Raw genomic sequence first — 24,602 nt, forward strand, 5'->3', positions numbered from 1 at the left:
AATGAGTGAATGATTTCTGCATAATTTCTTCTATTTTTCAGTTTAATTAGCTTTCATTGCATCTAATCTGCTGTTTAACCCAAGTTCTATGTTTCTAATTTCAGTGGCTATATTTTTAATTTGTTGATGTTCTATTTGATTTCATTTCAGACTTGTCCTTTCACTGTGATTTCTTTTCCTCCTTTTATGTCTCTGTTAACATGTTAGTCTCTTTCAGATTATTCTTTTTGTCAGGATATTGGGGTGCTAATCTTTCTTTGTGTTTCTGCTGACTCTTCTGCAGTAGATTACTTTGTGTATGTTTCTAATTTTTGATTGTGAGCTTATCTTCATCTGGGGTGTTTGTTTTCTGTGGAAATCTCGTGTTCTGGGTTATGGGAGAGTTATTACAAAGTGGTTTTATGTTAGCTTCTGCCAGTTTCCCAGGAGTTTCATTGGTCTGGGATCAGTTTTTACATTAATTTTATGGCTCAGGGGTTCCCAAACTATGCAAATAATGTGCATCTAGATTCTGTAAGTACATATGGAAAATGTTTAGAGGTTTGGTTATTCATAGGCAACTCTTTCTTTGCCTACCAGAGCCCTTGCCAGAATGGTGTCGCCTTGCCGCTTCCTTAAATCAATGACTTGAAGGCAGTAGTCTTTCCAAATCCTTGGTTTCATGCAGGAGTCCTGGGATCTGTCCTTCTGGGGGCATTAAAACTCCAGCCCTTATCCCTTAGGACCCATAGATCTGCTAATGTTTCCAGTTATGTGCTTTCCACTCTGGCTATGGATTTCTTTTGGGAATCTCATTTTTTTGAGTTTGAGTATGTACATAACTTTTTTTTTCATCACTATATTTTATCCAGGATTCTTACATATTTTTTCTTTTTTGGAGGAGTGCCTTACCTTAGACGACCATATTACTGAAACTAGAAGTCCCCTCTCCTTTCTAAGCTCAGTTATTATGTCAATATTTGCTTTGCTTGTCTGAGTATAGTGTGAAATGGACTCCTGAACTTAGAGGGTTTCTGTCAGAAAAATTGAGCCTTCATCCTTTTATTTTAATCTATGAGATCTTCCTGTTATCTTCTTAGAACAAGATGTAAACATCCAGAGAGGATAAAGGAAACCATCTTTGTATCTGCTGTTTGTGGATGGATCACTGCATAAGATATGCCCAGCCTTGCTCTAATAGATCTATTGCTTCACTTTGAATTTAGTATTCAGGGTAAGGTGCTGGTGTAGCACTAGGATGACCAACATTAAAACAAGTCCTGGGTGGGGGGCTTCCCTGGTGGCGCAGTGGTTGAGAGTCCGCCTGCCGATGCAGGGGGCGCCAGTTCGTGCCCCGGTCCGGGTAGATCCCACATGCCGCGGAGCGGCTGGGCCTGTGAGCCATGGCCGCTGAGCCTGCGCGTCCGGAGCCTGTGCTCCGCAACGGGAGAGGCCACAACAGTGAGAGGCCCGTGTACCGCAAAAACAAAAACAAAAAGTCCTGGGTGAACCTGGACAGTTTGTCACCCTAATCTAGGATCCTTTCCAGAGATCAAAGAAATCCTTTAAAACTTTCCTACTGTATAGCCTGCGGGCTTAGGCACCAACTGTGGTGTTATACTGAGACTTCTTCCTTAGGACATGTTTTCATATATTCAAACAGCAAAGATAAATAACCATCTGTTTAAAAAGAGGGCCTTGAAAGGATCCTAGTCCTATCGGATAGGGAAAATATCCCCAACCAGTGAGAAGGTCTAGAAGCATCATCAAGACTTATTTGGGGGGGACTAGTAGATTATACTTCTAGAACTACATTCAGTATTATTGTGACTGGGCTGGAAAACCCTCAAGAATACACTTCATATTGATGTTATTGTAGACATCTGTGAGGCAAAGCAGAGCATACGCATTTACCAGCAATGCAAATTGAATGAGCGAGTGGCAACAAAATCACTCCTAACATCTTTGCCCTTTTTTTCTCTTGATTTGAACTAAAGACATACGTATGGACTCGAAATCCAGACTAGCAAATGAGGGTCCACCATCACGATAACCATCTCACCTGGGTGACTTACCATGTGCTTATAGGAGCAGTGGATTCTCTTGAATTAAAATATTTATCACTCTTGGCTAAGTCTCATAGCAGCCTGGGAGGTGAAGTGGAGGTGCTGGTAAAGAAGGACATCCAGTAACCTGTCCTGCAAGTGACAAAATACCCACCAGCCCCTCCAAACACAGCTTCTGAATGATGCAAACTTTTAAAAATTCTTAAGATCTTTGGCCACTACAGCTAATATAAAGACCCACCCCTTAACACACTCATACACACATGCACACACGCACTTTTCACTGTTTTATGGGCATGAGAATCTCCTATTATTAACAGCACACAATTCAAAAAGCTCGGCAAAAGAGGAAGGAAACAGTTGAGAAAGGAAGGTAGTGGCCAGAAAGCTTGTTTTCAGTTTTTGCAAAAATTGATACCATAATACTGTGCTTTTTCTTAAAGGTTTTCATGTCAGAAACTGGAAGTACTTTCAAAAGCAGGATGGGAGACACAAAGAAAGAATGCTCTGGTCCAAATTTATTGAGTTGTACCAGCAGTAAAACACAAAATGTAGACTCCCCAGAAATTTTAAAATATTGATTTATTACTTATGTCCTCAGTCTTTGGAAATCTGTCTTGTGGTAATTCCAATAATATGAATCAAATACAGCATTCTGCCATAGGTCTTATATGGTGGGGCAGCATTCCAATAACTATAAATGTTATATTTTCTGATACTTATGTGTGAATAATTCTTTGTGTTGACTGCAGTTATGCTTTTGCAGAGTCACTAGTTTTTGAAAGTCTTTGTATGTTTAGGGTGCACTAGGTTACTGTAATTATACTCACTCTAATTCTGTTCTTTTGTAGCTGTGTTCCTATAGTGCTATGATATTATGACCCGAAGCTGAAAAGAGGTTTTAAGAACTTACTGTTGCTCCCCCGCCTTGCCTCCCACATTCTTACAGTTGTTACATACAAATACATTTTTGAATATTGGAAGAGTAGAATTTCTAGAACTTTCAAGAGTAGTATTTTTTTCTGTTCTTCACAGCAGGAAAAAAATGGACTTACTAATCGTTTAAATAATTTTGAGGTCTAGGGACTACTTGAAACATGAATAATGAAAAATAGTGCAACTCTAGCATTTACATTGGGGCCAGATTAGTCTGCTAAAAAGTATGAAGTACAGTTTTTTGTAGAATATGTCGTAGATTGAGAAAGTGGAAACATTAAAAAAAAATGCTTTACTGAGATCCCTTTATGGATTTACTGGTTTGTTCTCATTGATCATTGGACCGTTTCTAGATGTAAAATATTACTATCTTGAAATTACTATAGATTCTATTACTAAGACCAAGTGCGTGTTTATTTTAATAGCCATTTTCCTTCTGATTTTTAATACTGAAACTCCTACAGTGCCTTCAACTAATGATTTGTGTAACTCTCTACCTATTAATTGGACCAAGGCATAAGTTTGTACACAGTATATTTTTCTCTTTTCTATTCCACATTTTATTTCGGCTTCAATTAGTGTGTACCTTGAGCAAAAAATGAGGTGATTTTTGTTCTTTGTTTTAGAATTTGCCATTGAGAAAAATATGTCTTATTGCCACTTTTCTGAGTTGATCTAGTAGGGTTCACAAACAGTGAAAAGAATAAGAAAAGTCGTTTTGAGGGCTTGATAGTATTATAAGTTCCTTCCTTACAATAATCAGAAAAAAGAATGAATACTACTTTTGTTTCTTATAAGGCAGTCTTGAAAATTTCTGCTTACATATTTTCTGTTACTTGTATCTTAACTAACAGAAGAATGACCTCTACCCTTTTCCCATTTTAGTGTAGAATTTGGATTCATCGTGGACTGCTAAGGTTTTCTCACCTTGAAAATTTATGGCAGGACCTTATGTCTTCATGTGCTGAAGCCCCTGTAAGAGTTTGCTAACTCATGACTTAAATACCCCAGCAGAGATCACATTAAAGTTGAAAAATGGGGAGTTCCTGCCCTGAAATACCATATATTGAGACTATTTCTAGCGGATTACTGGGAGCAGTGTCTCAGGAGCTGTGGTGTCATTGGTAGTCTTAATGCAGGTTATAGCTCCGTTGCTCAGCCAGCATGTATTGGCTCTGGTGAAGTCCCTTCATGGAGAGTTGTGCTTTGGGGAAGGAAGCAGAACCTCAGTTTCCCCACCTGTACGGTGATGATAAGAATTCCTTGTGCACATTTGTTGTGCGAATGGATGAGACACACTAGACTGGTACAGAGTTGCTGTTCTCTGTTAGTCTTTTTTTTTTTTTCCCCCACTCATTCACCCCTGTGTGTGTTTTTTTTTTTAATTCTGTCAATATCCATTTTTTTCAAGATTACTTAAAAAAAATTATTTATTTAGTTTTGGCTGTGTTGGGTCTTTGTTGCTGCGTGCAGGCTTTCTCTAGTTGCGGTGAGCGTCGGCTACTCCTAGTTGCAGTGTGTGGGCTTCTCACTGTGGTGGCTTCTCTTGTTGCGGAGCACGAGCTTTAGGCGCTCAGGCTCAGCAGTTGTGGCTCCTGGGCTTAGTTGCTCCGCGGTGTGTGGGATCTTCCTGGACCAGGGCTCGAACTCGTGTCCTCTGCATTGGCAGGTGGATTCTTAACACTGCACCACCAGGGAGGTACCCACCCCTGTGTTACTGTGTTCACATGCTCACAGGAATGTAGTGAAATATAAAATAACATCACGTTTTTTTCTCTTTTCAGGCTTAATATTTTTTAGTGCAGTTTTAGGTTCACAGCAAAGTTGAGGGGAAGGTTCAGAGATTTCCCATATACCCCCTGAACCCACACATGCACAGCCTCCCCCATTATCAACATCATGTGCCAGAGTGGTGCATTTGCTACCGAGGATGAACCTACATTGACCATAGTCACCCAAAGTCCCTAGTGTGTATTAGGGTTCACTCGTGGGGTTGTATATTCTGTGGGTTTGGACAAACGTATAATGACATGTATCCATCATATAATATCATTATATGATGATATATTATATCATTATAATATCATTCAGAGTATTGGCACTGTTCTGAAAATCCTCTGTGCTCTGCATGCCCTCCCTGCCACCTTCCCTGCCCGCAACCACTGATCTTTTTATTGTCTCCATAGTTTCGTTTTTTCCAGAAGGTCATATAATTGGAATCATGTAGTATGTAGCCTTTTCATATTGCCTCCTTTCACTCAGTCATATGCATTTAAGGTTCATAACATGATCTTAAAGCTAGAGATGTGATAGATTTCACAGTCTTGCAAAAGGGCTTTTTCAACTGAAATCTACATTTCCTTTGAGAAGAGTCCTGACTGGCTTGCGCAAAGAGCCCTAGGGCCATGGGAAGGAAAGAAGGCAACTCCTAACTTTTAAGTCCCAACTCCTGCTCTGCTGTGGCAGACAGTGGGAGAGTCTGGGTGGACAGCCTGGTGGTCAGAAACCGAAGCCTTCTCTTTCCAGGAGGAGGGAGGAGAGTGGGGGGGCGACTGACCAGGAAGTGGGGAATCTTAGAGTGTCCGACTGGTTCTTCCATCTCTTCTGTAGACACACTGCCACTTCCTGAGTTATGTGTCCCCTGCTCAGTAAAGCATCCACGACGCCCTCACTCTTCCCAGCACTTACCTAGCTGACCTATTTACGCATTCCTTTCTCGTGTGTCTGTGTCCTCGCCCCTCCACGCCTCTGTGTGCGTTCCTTTACTGCATCCTCAGTGCCTGGCACAGTGTAGATGCCCAGCAAACATTTTCTTAAAAGAAAGAACAGAGGAACAGAGAAGGAAAGATGAGACATCAAAAAGTGGAGGAACATTGAGGAGGAAGACAGAAATAGGGCCATGGAAGGTGTAGTCTCGGACCTCCTTTGGGCTCTCAGAAAATTATTGGCACTGAAGGGATTTTGTTAATGGTCATCATTGAACAAATTATGCTTGCACCATTCTTGTGTGTTGGAGGGTGCCCAGACATCGTTACATGGAAATTCACAAACGTTTCCTTGTGAAAAAGTCCATCAGGGTCGGAGAAGGTCTAGGGAACTTATCTTTGAAGATATTTTCTCATGAATTTCCAGCCCAGACTTACAGCTTTCAGGGGCCAGGGCTGCTAGGTGATCTTGAGAGCAGCTGGAAGGGCTCTAATGGGGTCCAGCTGTGTACCCAGAGAACACACCTTCTCAGGATAACATTAACCGCGTAGAACCCTGCCCTCCCTGGTTTCCTCTGGGCTTTATGGGTCCCCGTGGTCTTTTGCATTGATCTTGCATTTTCAGATTTTATAGCAATTCTAAGCATGTGAAGGGTACATATTTGCTCTTTGATGTTCCCTTTGATAGAAGCCAGAGTGCTTTACCTGTGCCTGTGTTTAATAATGATGGGGGGGGGGGTCACGTGCCCCGCAGCAGAACACTTCCTGGGGAGGCTGGTTTTGTGTGCAGCTCTTTTTTTGTTTTTTCGGATTTTTTGAGGTTGTTGATGGGCAGGCTTTAATCAGGTGTTTCTTGTTTTATTTTTGAAAATGAAGTGTATTAAAGGTAGACATGTTATCCTGCTGGTGTTTTGTTTTGTTTTTTCATCACATCTTGTTCAGTGGTGCTACTTGATAGAAAAGGGTAGAATGGGAAGCAACATAGAGGGGACAGAAATGGCGATACTTATGTAACTAAGTGGTGTTTGTGATTTCCTATGTTTTCCCCATATTTTATCTTTGTCTACGTCCCAGTTAGAAGGCAGTTATCGTATCTCCATTTTTCAGGTGGGAAATTTAAGTCTCCTGAATTTTAGAGACATGCCCACTGGTGGTTATTGTGGATGGAACCTACGTTGGAATTCAGGGCTCTTACCCTATATACGTGACAAAATACAGGGTGATCCTGGCGTTCCTGTGGACTCTTTCAAGGAGTAAGTGGACTGGTTGCCTTTTCTGAGTAGAGCTCAGTATATAAATGGAATCATAGGATGTTAAGATTAGAAGGGCCTTTGATGGGACCATCCATCCTCTCTAAGCTGGCATTCCCTCTTCTGCAAGCTTGCCACATGGGTGACCAAGCTAGGCTTGGATATCTTCTTTATTTATTTATTTATTGGCCACACCGTGCGGTCTTTAGTTCCCTGGCCAGGGATCTAACCCGGGCCCCTTGCAGTGAGAGAACCGGACAAATCTTCCTACGATTATGTTCAGCAGCACTTACCAGAGGTGCTTACCTTACGGTTTTCTGTCTTTGTTTGTCTTCAGCCTTCCTTGGCCACCAGCCTCCAAAAGAAATCAGCTCCCTTGTATCCTCCCTTTAATTTGGAAGAGCAGCGCAAGGTCCCCTAAACAGCCCCTTAGAAGCAGGTGTGCTTAGCAGACGGCACCTGAGGTTTAGGATCTGAAGTCTAGCCATGGCGTGTTGGTGATGAGGATGTGATGGCGATGATTATTAGCTCCTTAACCCACCTTTAACCACTTCGTTAGAATTGACAGTTGTTTGTTAAAGACTCATTTCATAGGGCGTAGAAGAAAAATTTTTTTCTAAACAAGTATGCGATATTATTTTCTCTATGTTTGAATATAGTATTAATTGGTCATGGCTGATGTTCATCCGACTATGAAAAGTGTGTTTGTATTAGTTGTTTCAAGAGCATTTTTTATTCTTAAACACTAAATAACTCTATAATAAATCGTGGAAAATGGAACACACCCAAGGGCAATTTATAACTTTTCTAGGCTTTATTGATGTCCTTAGCCATCCAGTGAAGACTGGAGTCATTCACATGACAGGCAGGAGAGCACAGGCACCATTGATTCATTTGTTGATTATTGGTTACAGAGAATTGAAGCCTATTAGCTCTGATACATTACTACTCACAAAAGAGTGGTGGCCATATTAGTAGAAAAATTATCTAATATGTTCATGCATAATATATACATAAATATGGATGTATGTATGCATATTTATATTTCTAAGTGTATATATCAAAACCATGACTTGGAAAGCTTAATTCTATTTGCTGCCTTTTGGGGACTCATAAAGTAACTTTTAATTGTTCTCCTCCCTCCATTGTCTATTTATTGAATCCGTTCTCCATGCCAACCATAGTGCTAAGTGCTGGGAATGAAAAGATCAATAAGACACAGTCCCTGCCCTCAGGGTTGGAAGCAAATACTTATTATCTAGCTTGATGAGTGTTACAAGAGACTTATATAGAAGATGCTCTGGTAGCCCGCTCCGGGAAAACACCTACTTTGTCTGTGAAAGGCAGTCAAAAAATTACCCAGAGAGCATCATTTGCATTCTAGTGGTAGTTTCATAGAATGTCTGTTTCAAGAGGGCCCTTCCCTGCATTTTTAATTTTTATTAGTTATAATTTCTTCAGGCTTCTGTCCAAAAATGTTTGCTGTTAATTCTGAACACTGATGTTCATGTGTTTTTTTTTTAAGTGGGTATCTTTTTCATTTCATGTTAGTTCCCTCCTGGCTTTTAAATCTATTAAAAAATATTTTTATCCAGATCTAATTTCTGCAACTTTTAAAAAACTTTCCGAGCAGTCACCTCCTGACCCTCTTTTCCCCTTAGCTACTCCCCCCCTCCCAGGGCCATCTCCCTTTCTTTAGAGCCCCCGCATAATGCTATTCCTTTACAGTCCAGCCATCTGCCTGTTTTAGCCTCTTCTTCACTCTCTCTGTTTCTTCTATATAGATTTCCCCATATGTCTGCTTCTTCCTTTATCCACAAGTCCAGACACTCCTCCATAGCTTTCTTACCACCCCATCCTGGTGTCCCGTCTGTTCATAAATAACTCTTTCATCCGCTTTGGATCTCCAACCCCCCACTCTTTCTAAAAAGAGTGTGCAAATAAACCTGAGGTGCTCGGAGCCAAGATGTACAGCATAGTTGTGATTCAGAATAGACTGCCTCCTTCCCGTCACCTGTTTCATTCCCGACTCTTCGTGGCTTGCCTTCTTTGTACATTTCTCCACGATTTCTGCTCAATTCTGGTACAGTGCGACGTGCAAAGTTATTTAACGTCTCCACGAGAAAGTTTTGGCCCCTTCCTTGCAATACCGTTTTGCCCTAACCGGTTACTTTAGCTTTCTGGGCTGCCTAGTGGTCGCTGTTTTCGGAGTTAGTCACATTTGAACCTTTTGTTCTTCTGAAATTAATGTAATGTGTCAGAAACAGCAGTCTCCCTGCCCTGGTGCTTGGAAACCTGAAACTTTCTGGATATGTTCTTTTGCAAATCTGAGTTCTATAATGTGTGCCACAAAAGGAGTGTCACAGAATAACCTGCAGAGATGGTACTGTTGCGGGCTGTCTGATGTTCTAGATGTTTAAAACGTCCCACGTCCTCCTCGTAGCATCCTGTGCTAGTGACAGTGTCTTCCTTCTCTCCGTTCAAGAGTAAACATTGGCAATTTGCTTGCCTTTAGAAATGTGTTACTGTAACCATCGCAAAGTTGTTAGTGTTTTTTGTTTCTGGTGTCAGTGATAATTTTACTCACAGAGTCCCCGCAGACATTTAGCTCAGCAGGAAATAATCTAGGTAAGATTGCCTTGAAAATTGATCTAAAAAAACAGGAAAGGCTAACTCTATTATTCCCTTTATTTAAAGAAGAAATCTGAGGTATAACTAACTTGATTATGTGGTGTAACTAGCGAGAACTAGTAATAAGTTAGGCCATGGCTAGGACCTCATTTACTCTCTCTCTTCTCCTTCCCTCCCTCTGTCTAAAAGAAGTCAGGGATTAAAGTGGTGCACACTGTATTTCAGGAAGGGTGAAATGTCATGGTGAAAAATGAAAGATGGAACTGTTTACTCCTGAGATGCTGAGAAATGTCAAAACTCTGTAGCTCTCCTAGAGCCCTTGGGAAGCTAAATATTTTACCAGTAACAAAATCAAAAGTCTCAAAAGAATTAGGCATTTTGTCTCAAATGTCTCTTACTTTCCAAAGAGTTCTCTTTGTTTATATTCAAGGAAGAGGTTTTCACTGCAACAATAACATCAGAACTTTAAAAAACAGTGAAAACCACAACAAAAACACATATTGCCGATTTAGATTCTTTTGGGAATTTAAAGCCAATCAATAATGAGGAAATGTGAATGTCTTGGAGAAATTTAGCTCAGGGTCAATATTCCTTTAAAGACACTAATGCTTCAGCCAGTTTGTTTAATTGTTTAGCTGTTGTTGAATTTCTGTGGATTCTGATCATTAGATGTGCACAGATCCAAGTTTGTGGCTTATATATAATTTTGGTTTTATATTTTGTCCAATGTGAAGGTAAAGGCGGTCAAAAGGTACAAACTTCCAGTTACAGAATATGTGGGTCTTGGGGATGTAACATACAGCATGGCAACTGTAGTTAATAATACTGTATTGTATATTTGAAAGTTGCTAAGAGAGTAGTAGATCTTAAGAATTCTCATCAGAAGAAAAAAATCTAGCTATGTGAGATGCTAACTAGACTTATTATGGTGATCATTTCGCAATATATACACATATTGAATCATCATGTTGTACACCTGAAACTAATATAATGTTGTGAGTCAGTTCTATCCCAATTAAAAAAAATGTGCTCTTACAGTACATTTCAGACTCAGGAAGATTAAAAATCACCAATCATTTAAGAACAGTTGTTGGTCATGAACAAAGTTCTAACTGCAGCTTATTTCCAGATTTATTGACTGTGTACGGTGTAGTGTAGCTGCCTCTGAGCTGTGAACTAGATCTGAATGGATTGGATTATGGTGATGGTTTTGAATTTGTGTGAGTAGTACTAGAATGAAGTTCTGAACTTCCTTTTTGTTAAATGATGTTTTTCTTACCCATACCAAATTACTTGCCAAACATCAGATATCTAAAATCTTATTAATAACCATCCTCCAAAGCATCTGTTCTTTAAGTGTGCACAGACTATCACGCATCTTACAGATCACAGAGGAAATATTTCTTTGCTCGTGGAGTTGCAGTGGTCAGGGAAGTAGCAGTCTTGGGTGTCAGATTTTTCACCTTCAGCCCTCTTACTCTGCTAATTGGAATCATATGGTCGTACACTTTGGGTTTTTTTGAAACAAATTTCTAAAGATCCAGCGAAATAGTTTCAAGGTTACCTTCAAGCAGGTACAAATATCTTAGCTCTTGCTTCTTGATGTTTTCTTCTGAATTGGCTTTGGTCTGTGGGAGCTTAATTAGTTCAGGCTCAGGGCTCTTGATTCACACTGAGGGTGTGTCTGTACTTAACACTTGTATAATAAAAAATACATTTTTGCCCTCATTTCTGGTGTTTTGTTTGTTTGCCAGTTTTAATTTTATCTTGGCGACGGGAAATCTTGAGGAAGGCTATGGTAAAAATTTTGAGGATTTTCAGGTTTGGATTTACCTCTACTGCCCCAAAAGACATCTTGTGCAATAACTTCTATATTTCATCCCCTTATCCTGTATTTATTGAGTGCTTACGATATACATGGCGTTGTGCTTTTTAATTGCTGGTACCCTGAATATGTAGAGAAAACAAATCCCTCAGTGTTCACTGTGTGTTTGGAGTATCATCTGGCTGAATCTGCCCCCGAGCTCTCTAGGATGATGAATTCCAACCATCGATGGTGTTTACAGGTCTCAGAAGAACCAGAAATGTGAATCTGATATCTGCTGACTCAGTATTTCCCAGTCTCTGAAGGAATGCATTTATATTCATATGAACAATACTGATTTTTCTTTCTGGAGAGAAAACAGTCATGTTTTGACTTTATCATGGGACGGAGATACTTACAGATTCTGTTGCTGCTAGAGGTCCTCTTATCTCTGTTCATCTGATTTAGAGGAGCCCCTGTTTGACCCACCGGGATAGTGGTAAATCTGCCCTTGCATTTTTATAGACGTATATGTGAAGGTAGTGGTGGTTATGGGGTCAACGCTGCCTTAATGGTTCAAGATAGAGTGAAGGGTCCTGTGAGGTCTCGCTGGGCTGCAACTTTGTAGCCTAGGTGGTCAAGTGAGACCCATGCCTGAGGTCATCTGCCTCCCCCCTTATCTCATTTCTCTACTCCGTTGTTTGTAGGAAAACATGTCTGAGAAGTATGCAATTCTAAGTTGCCTAGGTCTAGAGTGAACTAGATCTGCTGAGACTCTGGGGAGAGTTTGGTTCTAGCGTGTTGGTGGATTGAGCCTGGACCAGGGTTCTTGACTTGGGGTTCACATATATGTCCATCTTTATATTTGGGGGTGAGAGTCTGTGGAGTTTCTCGGGTTCTCAAGAAGATTCAGGGACCCAAGAAAGGTTGTTACATGCCAGGGAAGAATGCTCAGGATCCGGTTTAGGGTTAGAACTGGCCCCAAACTTGGCCTTCTGTTCATAATTATTTCTGAAAGCTTCAGAGCAACTCAAGCAGTGAAAAAGCCACAAGGATTCGCAAGGCCTTTTCCTAGGCTTGCTTCAGAGATTTTATTTTATTTTAAAATTTTTATTTTATATTGGAGCACAGTTGATTAGCAGTGTTGTGTTAGTTTCAGGTGTACAGCAAAGTGATTCAGTTAAACATACACATGGATCTACTTTTTTAATTCTTTTCCCGTTTAGGTTAATACAGAATACTGAGCAGCGTGCCCTGTGCTATACGGTAGGTCCTTGCTGGTTATCTGTTTTAATTATAGCAGTGTGTATATGTCAGTCCCAAACTCCCAGGTCAAAATTCCCCTAGACCCTCTGTAGAACAGAACATTTCCTTGGGCCTTCCATAGACAAAGACTTATCCAAGACTGGTCTTGCCCCACGCTGTGTTGGAGGTGAGATGAGCTCCAAGCAAGAGAAGGCAGAGAAACCTTTAGGACCAGCCGGATCTCTTGTTAGATAGACAGGTTCACACCTGTGTGCAAGAAAGTGAATTTTTTGTTTGTATTTCCTGAAGTGAGGCATGTTTCTTTCCTCTTGAGGTTCTGTATATACATTGTCAAGTCCACTGGAAATCAAAAGATAGCAAGATAGGACAGGGCTCCTGAGGACACACAAGAATGTGGTATAACTGGTTCACAAAGATGTCTGTCACAATCTTAGCTCAGGCTAAGATCTACAAAGGACACAAAAGTCCTGGAGCAGAGACCTTTGGGTCAAGAGTCTTGACAATGGCTTTACTGTACCTTCAAGGAAGTGAGTTTGCACTTATTAATAATAATAACCATCAGCTCATTTTCTCTTTTCTCATTTCTTTTCTTCCTCTGTGAAACTGGGGTAAGCCTCGTTGTAGAGAGACGCTCACACAGACTGCTGGTTCCACACCTGGGGAGAAGCAGGAATGAACTGAGTTATTCCATCTCTGTATAAATGACGATTGTTTACTGCATGTACAGGCTTTGGACCAGTGGTCTGGGAATGGGGCTTATTGTTAATCTAACTGGTTTTAGGCTTTTTGATCACATATTTTAATAGGGAGGTAGCAGAGAGTAGGGGCCTCGTTGGCCTCTGGTGCCGAAGGCAGCTGGTTTGAAACTCAATTCTTCACGACTTAATGAAGTTATTGAACTTCACCATGCCTAATTTTCTAATCTATAAAATGGGGTTAATTATATATATGTATTTCGCAGTGTTGTACTGGAGATTAAGTGAGTTAATGCATTTCAGATTTCTACCATAAATAAGGCCCTCAAATTTACTTTTCCCTGTTATTAAAAAGCAAAGTAAAATTGAAGAATTAGGAGTTTCACCTACTTGGTCTTTAATTCAGAATGTGGTATTTCTTCAGTATGAGTAGAGGGATATTTTTCTTTATAGAGCATCATTGACCCTCAGAAAAAAATCAATCAATGAAAGGTTACATGGAAGTAAATGGCAATGTCTTTTAGTTAAGTGGTTTTGTTTTTTTTAAAGTAGAGATTTGAAATGTAAACTCACTTGATTTGGAATTGATAAGAACGCAGAAAGCTTTACTTAGAAAACAAAAGAGATATTTAAAACTAACCCTAAACCTGACATAATTGTTTTGAAAGCTGTCTTCATAGCAAAGTAAGGAGAGAGAGAGAAGGAAGAGGAAGGGGGGAAGAACTATGGCAAGACATCTAGAAGAAAGGTAAAGACAAACACATACTTAACTGTAGGAAGGGAGAGGAGAAGGGAGACCTAGGAAAAGGAAGACAAAGAAGGGACAGAGAAAGGTGAAAGGAGATGGGCTGGAAAAGTTCTGAAACCTTAATTAACTGATCTTGTCACACACAGCTGTTCATTTGAGTTGTGGGCCTCAGAGAATTATTCCTTTTTATCACTGTCTTTTGAAATGTTAATTAGATAATTGACCATTGTTCACAGTTCTTTGGTTACTTTTTATTCTTAAACTTCTGGAGCCCAGTCCTTGAATGGGGTACCCGGAGCAGCATGCCAGATGGGAAATTATTCTCTGGCCTAATAGTTGCCAGATGACCAGCACGGTAGTGCTTGGGGTATATGAAATCCAGCTGAGGGCCAGATCTAGCCTCAGGGGGCGGTTAGCACAGTTTCTGTGATGGTCCTTCATCAGTAGGTTTTTATTTTGTAATGGTAAAGGGGGCTGCCGTTTCATTTTATACACATTGATCAGATTTCCTCTAATCAATAATATGTCTTTTTGACCATGAAAAGCTCATTTGAGGAAAACCTACCAATAATTAGAGGGACATCTTTTATTTCACGTGCAGAACAATGGCAGGCATGATGGTGGAAGAAACTGTTCTACTTCGGCCTGACTTATAGTTGTTTTTGTTTTTGTTTCACAACAATTGAATTAGATCACGTACATGAAAGCATCCTGAGGAATAGTGCACAGCACACATATAAGATTTGATTTTATTATTATTCCAGGTAGTTATTGATAAATACCAAGTAGTAATATATCTGTGAATCTTGCAGAAAAACACTTTTGACCAACAGGACATGGTCCATTAGAAAAGATGCAAGTTCTACATGTTTTACCAAGTGGATTAATCATTAAAAAAAAAACACACTCAATCTGATATCCTGGAACCTCAGTTATGTCTTTTCGATCTGCAGAGGCAGCAAAATAACATGCCTGATCTTTTCTATGTAATCATTAAAAATTATCAAACTGGGTATTTATTATAAAGATTAATTTCAGTGATGCATTTTCAGTTACACTTAAAGTAATACTTTAAGTGTAAATTTTCAGAAGATTCATGCAAATAACTGACCTTAGTTATAGTCCTGTAAAAGTTGGAATATTGACGGTATTTGTCATTTTAAATTTAAGTGAACTAAAATTTTCTTTGTATGGCCTGAATGTCATAGAAAAACTCTTTCCCCTGAGGCTATTTTTCAAAAATAAAAACATGTTTTTAAAAAGAGATACACATTGTAGAACAGTTTACAAATACTGAAAAATAAAAAGGTGAATATAGAAATTTTCTTTTATTAGTTAACCATTGTAATAGTGCATCATATTGCCTGGTAGTCTTTTTTTTTTGTTTTTTTTTGGCCTGGTAGTCTTTATGTACACACACACACACACACACACACACTCACAATTTTAAATGTGTTTGCAATTGTAGATTCTTTAAATAAACTTTTGTTTACGGTTGTATAATCTTATTTTCATATTTTTGTTTTTGTGGGTTTTTTAATTGATGACTTCTGTCAGAGATATGTGTATTTTATTGTTTCTTGGATCTATTTAACTATCTTAGTTTTTCTGTCTTCTAGTTTATTAGTATGTTTTTGAACCTTATTATTCTTTTGGTTTTCTTGGGCCTCTTTTGTAGAAGTCATCATTCTTTTTGTTCCCCAGATTGTGAATTTGTGTCAGGTTATATATTTGGCCGCATGCCATATGTTTTGTTGATACGTAATATTCTTATTGTTAATAGTTTCTGAATAGTTCTTGTTAGTAGTTTTGTTTCCTTTTTAGTACAAGAGCTAATTTGGAATGCCATTTACCTTCCCAAGAGATTATCATCTTTCGTCTTTAAAATGCTCATAACTGATTTCTAGATTGATTTCAGCGTGGTCAGTGAAGACATAGTGTAACTTCTGCTTCTTGAAATTTACTACACTCATTCTGTGTCTTAATAAATGTGGATTCTGGGAATTTTTCAACGCATATTTGAAAATGATGGTTATTCTCTATAGTGTTTTAATTAAAATTTTTTTTTACTTAACTGGGTCCCTTGTGGCCCTAGAAAGATGTGTTAAATTCTTCTACCAAAGTGATATTTGTCATTTTTCATGCCTAATGATTCATGCCTCATATATATATTCATGCCTTATATATATGAGGTAGATTATATTTCCATTTTTGATTGTCATTACTCCTCTTTCAATATTATTACCCGTTTGTTCCTTTCCTTTCTGTTCTAAGAGAACTTTTCAGGTTTGTCATCTATATAATGACATATTCTGTACAATTTTATGCAGATATTAATTTTGTCAGCACATTTTTACTTTTCTTATGGTGTTTCTTATTACACCGATCTACTTTTGCATCTCTTCCTGAATCTTTTGTCTTGACATCTATTTTATAGAGATACTCTATTTTATATCACCATCAAAGGTAAAAGGTAGTAAAAGGTAGTAAAATCTACTTTTACTTTTTGTGGGGTGAAATGGTTTTCAAAAGTCTGGTTTCCCTGTGAATCATGAGAGCATATCTACTTATATTATTTATTTATTTATTTGGCTACTTTGGGTTCCAGTTGCGGCACGCAGGCTCTTCGTTGTGGCGCAGGGGCTCAGTAGTTAGGGTGTGTGGGCTCAGTTGCTCCACAGCACTGGGATCCTAGTTCCCGGAACAGGGATCAAACCGGTGTCCCTTGCACTGGAAGGCGGATTCTTAACCACTGGACCACCAGTGAAGTCCCAATCTACTTATATTTTAATCTGTAAATTTTTTTTTTTTTTTTTTTTTTTGCCGTACGCGGTCACTGTTGTGGCCACTCCCGTTGCGGAGCACAGGCTCCGGACGCGCAGGCTCAGCGGCCATGGCTCACGGGCCCAGCCGCTCTGCAGCATGTGGGATCTTCCCGGACCGGGGCACGAACCCGTGTACCCTGCATTAACAGGTGGACTCTCAACCACTGTGCCAGCAGGGAAGCCCTAATCTGTAGATTTTTCCCTCCTCATGATACTTTTTTAAATAAGTTTGACTTTAGCAAACTCCAAACCTACCCACCCTTCTATAATTTTTGTAATGCTGGGGCAAAGTACATTGATTCTTTTCCAGCTATCGGTCACATTAGCTTCTGCCAATAGGAGGCGCTAGAGGAAGACGGGAAAGGTAGTGGAGCACGAAGGGATTTAGCCCTTCCTGTTCTTGTCATCATCACTCTGACTGCCTACGTTGTTTCCAGGTTTCGGTTTTCTCCTACATTCCTAAAATCAGTCTGCTGATACTTTCTCCTCTTTGCCTCTCCTCTGAGTGTCTAGGCTCTAAAAACCCGACCTCTTCCCTTTGTTTCCACAGCCCTGGGGATGGTAGCAGTATACCCTTGACTGTTCTCAGATGCCTCTTAAATCTAAACCAGAGAACTGTAGATAAGTGGAGGTTAAGTTGTTCAGCCATGCTGGTTTGTGAGGACAGCAGTCATCCACTCGTTAGCTTTCTAGAAACTTCCTTTAAAAATAAGACTTTGGAAGATGATAGTATCCTGATGCCTCTTATCTTTAAAAAAGTTTTCTATCTCTGGTTTATTGTCATAAACCTAATTGTGTCTCATAAGTGCCATGTATGTCACACTTTATCAAGGGTAAGAGAGTTATTCCAATAACCTGTATCTTTTGGGGCACTGGTAGATGGCTTAGCCAAAGGCACATGGCCTTCATCAGCAAACTCCCAGTGGGGAAGCTGGACAAACAAAGTGAGATGAGAGTAAGCCTACAGTTCTGGTGTGGTTTTCTTGGAGGATAGGGTAAGAAGGACACACGTGGGAGAAAGGATGTATTATGTTACAAAATTTGACTCAACATGCCGTTTGCTCTTGGTGTGGCAAAGCGGTAAAGAGGCTTATTGGCAGCTATACTTAAGGTCATTGCAGTGCACGAAATGTAAATCAAAGTGTTATTCTTTACTAGAAGTTGGGAGATAACATTTACATAACATGCTTTTAAGGTAATGAGTTAAGTTTGTTATTTCTTTATTACCGTAACTGTTTCAAGAAAGTTATTTCCATACTAAAAATACTCCCTCTCCTGCTCGAATCTGATTTGTCATAATTTTTGCATGATGTTATAATCTATTGTTAGGAAATGATAGTCCCATTTATTTTTGTTTCATGGGGAAAATTGTTAACCAGCTGTTTCAGTCTCTCCAAAGAAACTCGCCTCCAGAATTCCTAGTAAGTAGCAAAGCTGATTGATAGAAATGTCACCATTTTTTCTGACCCTCTCTGCCTCATTGCTGTGACATAGTGCAGAAGCCAAATAAGAAATTTGAGCAAAGGAAAAGATTCCAAGGCCTAGATATTTCACAAACTGGATAATTAGACTCTGAATTATGAAGAACAGACTGAATGAAAAAAATGTCAAAAATGTATAGTGGCTTAAAGGAGCACAGTGATTTCAGATATGGTTAACTAGTAATAAGAATAAAACTCGGAGCAACCTCCGAAAATTATGTTAGGACTTGGACTTAATAAACGGTAGGCTTGCCTCTGTTATTCTCCTTAACCTACCTATTGCTTTTACTATGTGATCAGATTTTCTTTAACCAATTCTTTGCTTGTAACTAAAGCTGTGTGTTCCTGTTCAAAACTTGTGTCTTCATGTATAAATTCACAGAATATGATTTTCAGAGGAAAAAATATAACTCAATCAGCTTTACATGGTTTACATAATGTGATAGCCTCATATTTACTATGTGGTTAACAAGAAATAACTGTTACCAACAAAAATCAGAGAATTTAAAAACAAGGAACATTTTGCTTGGGAGCCTATGTATATCTCTATATAAATACATATAGACATCTCTAAACATCATCGATCCTCCTCATATGCCCATGCCATATATATGTGGATGTGGGATGATGCTTGTTTTTATATATACAAGTCTATATTTATATAGCTGAAGAAATGAAACACATTGCTTTTTATGTAAGTGACTCAGTGCGTGTATAGACAAGCTTCATTTTACAGGGCTTTATCAATGCTGGGCTGATTAGATAGTACTAATGATTTGGTCTTCTGAAGGTCAGAGTTTGACAGGGTCTGGTGAACCCTAGAGACATTCCTGTGATATCAGTGCCCTTACTTACACTGGCTAGAAAATCTCTAGGAAAACTTTTATTCTTTGATGGAAATAAAATTTTGCTTTGGGTAACTTGATAGATTTGAATTATTTATGACATTGCTTTCAGTTGGGGTGTGTGTGTGTGTGTGTGTGTGTGTGTGTGTGTGTGTGTCTGTTGGGGCAGCTCTTCGGGGATGGGAAGTTGGAGGGATTAGAAGATTTTTCTGAGCGCTAAAGGGAATGTTCGGCCCTCTGATGAAGCGGAGAGGGAGAAAATGAAGCCCTTAATTTCTTTCTTTTCAGAATTTATTTCGTCACCACTGTTCATACCTTATATTTTCTGTAGCATATTTTAGACAGCTTGCTTTGTAGTCGGGAAATGACAACTACCTGATCTTCTCAGGTTCTTTCTTTATAGCATCGGGGGGATTGCTGCTAGTTAACTGTGAAGGAAACAGTGAGGATACACGTGTACTGAGCCAGAGAAGTCCAAGAAGAATGCGGAAGCCCTAGAGTGTCTCAATTCAGCAGATAAATGGAAACTGTGTACAGTGGCACCGTTCCGCCTTAGGGCTAGTCAGTGCTTGGTACTATGAATTTATAAAGTTGGGTTTTTTTGTTTTTTTTTTAGGCTCTGACATCATAATTGTTTTTACATTTCTCAAATTTGCTAAAATATCTCAGAGATGATATCAAATTCCCTGATTTGAAATATAAAGCTAAGGTAATTGAGACAGCTGGAGTAGTGGTTTCTCAGCATTAGAACACATCTTAATGTTTCAAGACTGAAGATCTTGCTGGAAATCTGAGCTTGTTGCTAATGTAACTCACTCTCCTAATCTCTTGTTTTGTTCCTACGGCGTCCCCGCCCCTGTGTCTTGTGCTGAATATTGTTAGAACTCCGACTAGTACCGTTCCAATAGCAATGTGGTGAGTTTAGGTTGAATCCCTATTTTTCCTTGTATGCATATGTTTGGATATGTGTAAATATGTAATAATACAGGGAACTAAATGTTCATTTTCAAGAAGTTACGGTGACATTTCTATTTATTAAAATGTTGAATAATTGTGAGAAGACATAAAATAAATATATAAGTTGGAGACCCTGACACGTTTCTTTATTCTCTCAAATTTTATGCACTTAGATTTACAGCAAAAAGTCCTCCAAGGACTATTAAACAACACTCTTTACGTCACCAAATACAGTTTTGGTTTTTGTCAATGTACCTACATATATATTCATAAAGTTTCCTCTTCTGATGTCTGACATCACTGTTCCCTGCTTTGTTTCTCTCCATCTGCTCCTCTACTTCCACTCTCCATCCTGCTCTCTGCTCCAAGACACTAACCTCCAACAGTTGCCTAATCTGACTCTTTCAGAAAGTCTTCTGGTTGGGTTCAGCCGATGGGAAGCTTTGTCTTTTTCTTCACTTTGATTATAAACCTTTTTTTTTTTTTAATGACTGTATTGTTTTAGATTTAGGTAAGATTAAACTAACATTTAATGAGTATTTTATGTAAACCAGTTTCTGTGCTTTGGGACATGTTATTTGCTTAAACAAAAACCTTCAAGTGCACGACTTCCCTGGTGGCGCAGTGATTAAGAATCCGCCTGCCAATGCAGGGTACACGGGTTCGATCCTGGTCCGGGAAGATCCCACATGCCGTGGAGCAACTAAGCCCATGAGCTACAACTACTGAGCCCACGCGCCTAGAGCCCACGCGCCTAGAGCCCGTGCTCGGCAACGAGAAGCCACCGCAATGAGAAGCCCGTGCACCGCAATGAAGAGTAGCCCACGTTCACTGCAACTACAGAAAGCCCACGCAGCAACGAAGACCCAACACAGTGAAAAGTAAATAAAATAAGATAAAATAAAATAAAATAAATTAAAAACCCAAAACAAACAAACAAAAAACTTCAAGTGGACTTTGTCAACCCTATTTAAAAGCCAGGAATACTGAGGGTGAAATCAAGTGATTGCTTAAGGTAACAGAACTGGAAAACGGAAACCTGTCTCACCCAACCTCATGCTCAGCAGCCTTTCCCATTGACAACCCTGCCTCCATAATCCATCGCTGCATTTCAGATGTTACACGCCCTTGTGAAATTTGTCTTTATACACACACACACACACACACACACACACACACACACCACTATTGTATGGAAATTTCTCTTAAAGCCACATGACTCTTTAATTATCAAGCCTAATTTGCTAATTTTGTCTCTATTATCTTCATCCTCCTACTTCCTGGGAGGAAGGGTATGTTTCCATGAGTCTTTCTCTCCTTTTCTCCTGAATCACCAAACTTTTTTTTTTTTAGCAATAAAAAATTTTAAAGTTAATTTTTTTTTTTTTTTTGCGTTACGCGGGCCTCTCACTGTTGTGGCCTCTCCCGTTGCGGAGCACAGGCTCCGGACGCGCAGGCTCAGCGGCCATGACTCACGGGCCCAGCCGCTCCGCGGCCATGTGGGATCTTCCCCGACCGGGGCACGAACCCGTGTCCCCTGAATCGGCAGGCGGACTCTCAACCAGTGCGCCACCAGGGAAGCCCTAAAGTTAATTTTTAATTGAAGTATAGTTGATTTACAATATCATGTTAATTTTAGGTTTACAGCACAGTGATTCAGTTATACATATATATACTTTTTCAGATTCTTTCTCCTTATAGGTTATTACAGAGTATTGAGTATAGTTCCCTGTAGTTCCTTGTTGCTTATCTGTTTTATATATAGTAGTCTGAATCACCAAACTTCTGGTCTCTCCTGGATCTTCAGAATTTCAATATGCTCAAGGCTTTCCTGTCTTCAAATTAAACACACACCAAATTTTGAGACTAACCTCCATCATTATTTTATCCTTTCCTTCATGCAACCAAGTTGCCTCACGTCACGTTCTCTATATAATGTGCTATGCTCTGACTGTTCTCCACAACACTGTCCCCAAACTCCGTACTAAAGTTGCAGTGCCAGGTCAAGTTGACATCCTTTATCCTTTTGACCCCTTGACCTTTTCAAAGCCTTGGACTCTGGACCACACCCTTCTTCTCTAACTCCTACTGTCTTTCAAAACTCACCTAAGGTCCACCTCTTCTCGGGAGCTTTTCTTAACACTCAAGATGAATTTGGCTGCTTCTCCAATGTATCCTCTTGTCCTCCAGGGCATGTGTTGTCATAGTAGTTATCACACCTGCTGAAGGGCTTCGTCTTGCTGAGTGAACTGTAGTTTATTTGAGTGTCTGGATTGTGTCTTTCCATTAGTTTTATACTCGGTGCTGTCTTCCTACCTGGGACTATCTCATTTTCCCCTCCCATCTCCTTACTTGTAGGTCCTTTTAACTATTGCTTGTTCAACTCCGATTATTTGCCATTCTTTACATTAAGCATTGGTGATACAGGGTCAGACAAGAGATAACTGTCTTCGTGGGGCTTACAGTCTGCCTGTAAAAGTAGGCAGATGTTTTAATATTGTTGAGGCTGTTCTCATCCTTAAAAACATAATACTTATGGTAAAGTATATATAGGGCAGAAGGGATCGAATGAGCATGTTTATTAATTGGTTAGCATTGTGCCTGGCATATTCATTGAATGTTACAGGTTAATAACATTAATACTAATAAATCTTACATTACATATGCACTATGTGTATAGCAGATATATGAATTATGATACATACAAATTGTGCTATTTTACAAATTCTGTAAATAAAAAGTAAATAATACACATCAGTTGCTTTGTGCATCGATATAGTTTTACATTTATCCCTTTTACAAAATCATGTTTGTTTGTTCGTTTTTTTCCCCTTTTGTTCATTTGCTGATTTTTACTTACCAAAAGCTATTTGTTAAAAATTCAGTCTTAAGGCCGCCTGGTGCAAAACTCACCCTGGAAGAGGCTTTGTCATGGACCTTTTGAGAACCAGTTTTAGAGTGAGATATTAGCAACTATAGATTTCTTTAAAAGTTTTCTATTTAGTGATTTATTTGGATTAAGGGTCATCATTTTCTCATCTTTACTAGATGAATCTTCAGGTCTTCTCATTGGCCATGGTGAATACTGAACAGCATGGTGGTGTGTGTGGCTGTTCTGGGTGTGCATGCGTGTGTTTTTTTCCAGTCACATGCTCAGTAATCAGGAAGTAAGCATGGGGACCATGTTGCTGGGCGCCATGATACTCTTGCTGTCGCATTATCACCATAGGAGGTCATCAAAATAGTTATGAAGAATGTCTGTATTCACTAATTTGGTACCATTCAGGGAACATTAACAAAGGGGAAAAGATACAGTGGAAATCTGAGGAGAGATGGAAGATATGCGAGAAACCTGGTGTTTGAAGACTGATCTTTGATCTTTCAGAGGAGGAATACATATCAAGAGCTTATCTATTCAAAAGAATTTACATGCAAAGCAAATCAAGAACGTAAATCTTACTTATCTTTGTAGATTAGAGTTTGGTCTTGGGTAAAGGAAAAGCCAGGCATCTATAAAAGGGGATTTACATGTTTATGCTAACTCAATTAGCATTAACAGGGGTTACCAGTAATGCTGGCTGCCTGGCCTCAAACTTTCACACATATATATTTTCAAAGACAATAAAACGATTTTCGAGAATGTTATATAAAGAAGAGAGAATTACCAAATGTGTGGATCTGTTTTCAAATTAAAAAAAAATATTTGGGTTTTGAAATGTTACTTCAGGAATAAGTAGCTTTTTTTATAAATAGGAGAGAGCAGACTCATCTTATAGCCGTTAAAGTTTATTGCAGTTTCCAGATTTATCACTGGAAGGCATGCAGGTTTTCTTCAACAAACTGAAGGATGCATTTGTAGTCTAAATGGTGGCTCTGAGAGCAGTTAGGTATTTATGGAAAAAATTATAAGAAGCAATTTGCATTAAAATTTTTTTTGTCAAAAATAAATACTGGTTAGGAAACTGGACCCTTTGTTTGGTAGTGCATATTGACTCATTCACACAGACATTGTGGTACTTAAAGTGTTGCAAAATCAGACATTTACATGGAGATGGGCTTCTGATGTTAAAAAAAAAAAAAGGCTGAGGGCTGGGAAGGGTAAGGGTACAGTATTTAAAAAATGAGCTCTTTGTCTTCTGTCCTTCATCCTGCCTCGATCTCAGAGAGGTTTTGTCCAGTGAGAATAAAGAACCCATGGGAATTACCCAGGAATCACCCACCAGTAAAAGGGATAGTTTTACTTCAGTGAGCAGGGGTGGGACCAGAAGCCTGCAATAGTCAATGATGCTTTCTTATCCTCTTCATGCCAGGTGAACATTTGTATATGCAGAATACTGACTCACTGGGGGAATCACAGTCTAGTTGAAATCCAAAAGGTGATGCCTCTTTATCCCCTGTTAGGGGATTTTATCTA

General features: G+C 39.3%; 1 protein-coding gene across 14 annotated transcripts in view; it reads left to right on the top strand.

Annotated features, from left to right (window-relative positions):
- The window catches only part of TCF4 (transcription factor 4), a gene marked incomplete at its 5' end in the record, with an annotated part of 357,231 nt that overhangs the window by 45,748 nt on the left and 286,881 nt on the right, over nt 1-24,602 (top strand). The gene's annotated exons all lie outside the window — the stretch shown is intronic.

Source organism: Stenella coeruleoalba, assembly GCF_951394435.1.
Source record: "Stenella coeruleoalba genome assembly, chromosome: 14".
NCBI lineage: Eukaryota > Metazoa > Chordata > Mammalia > Artiodactyla > Delphinidae > Stenella > Stenella coeruleoalba.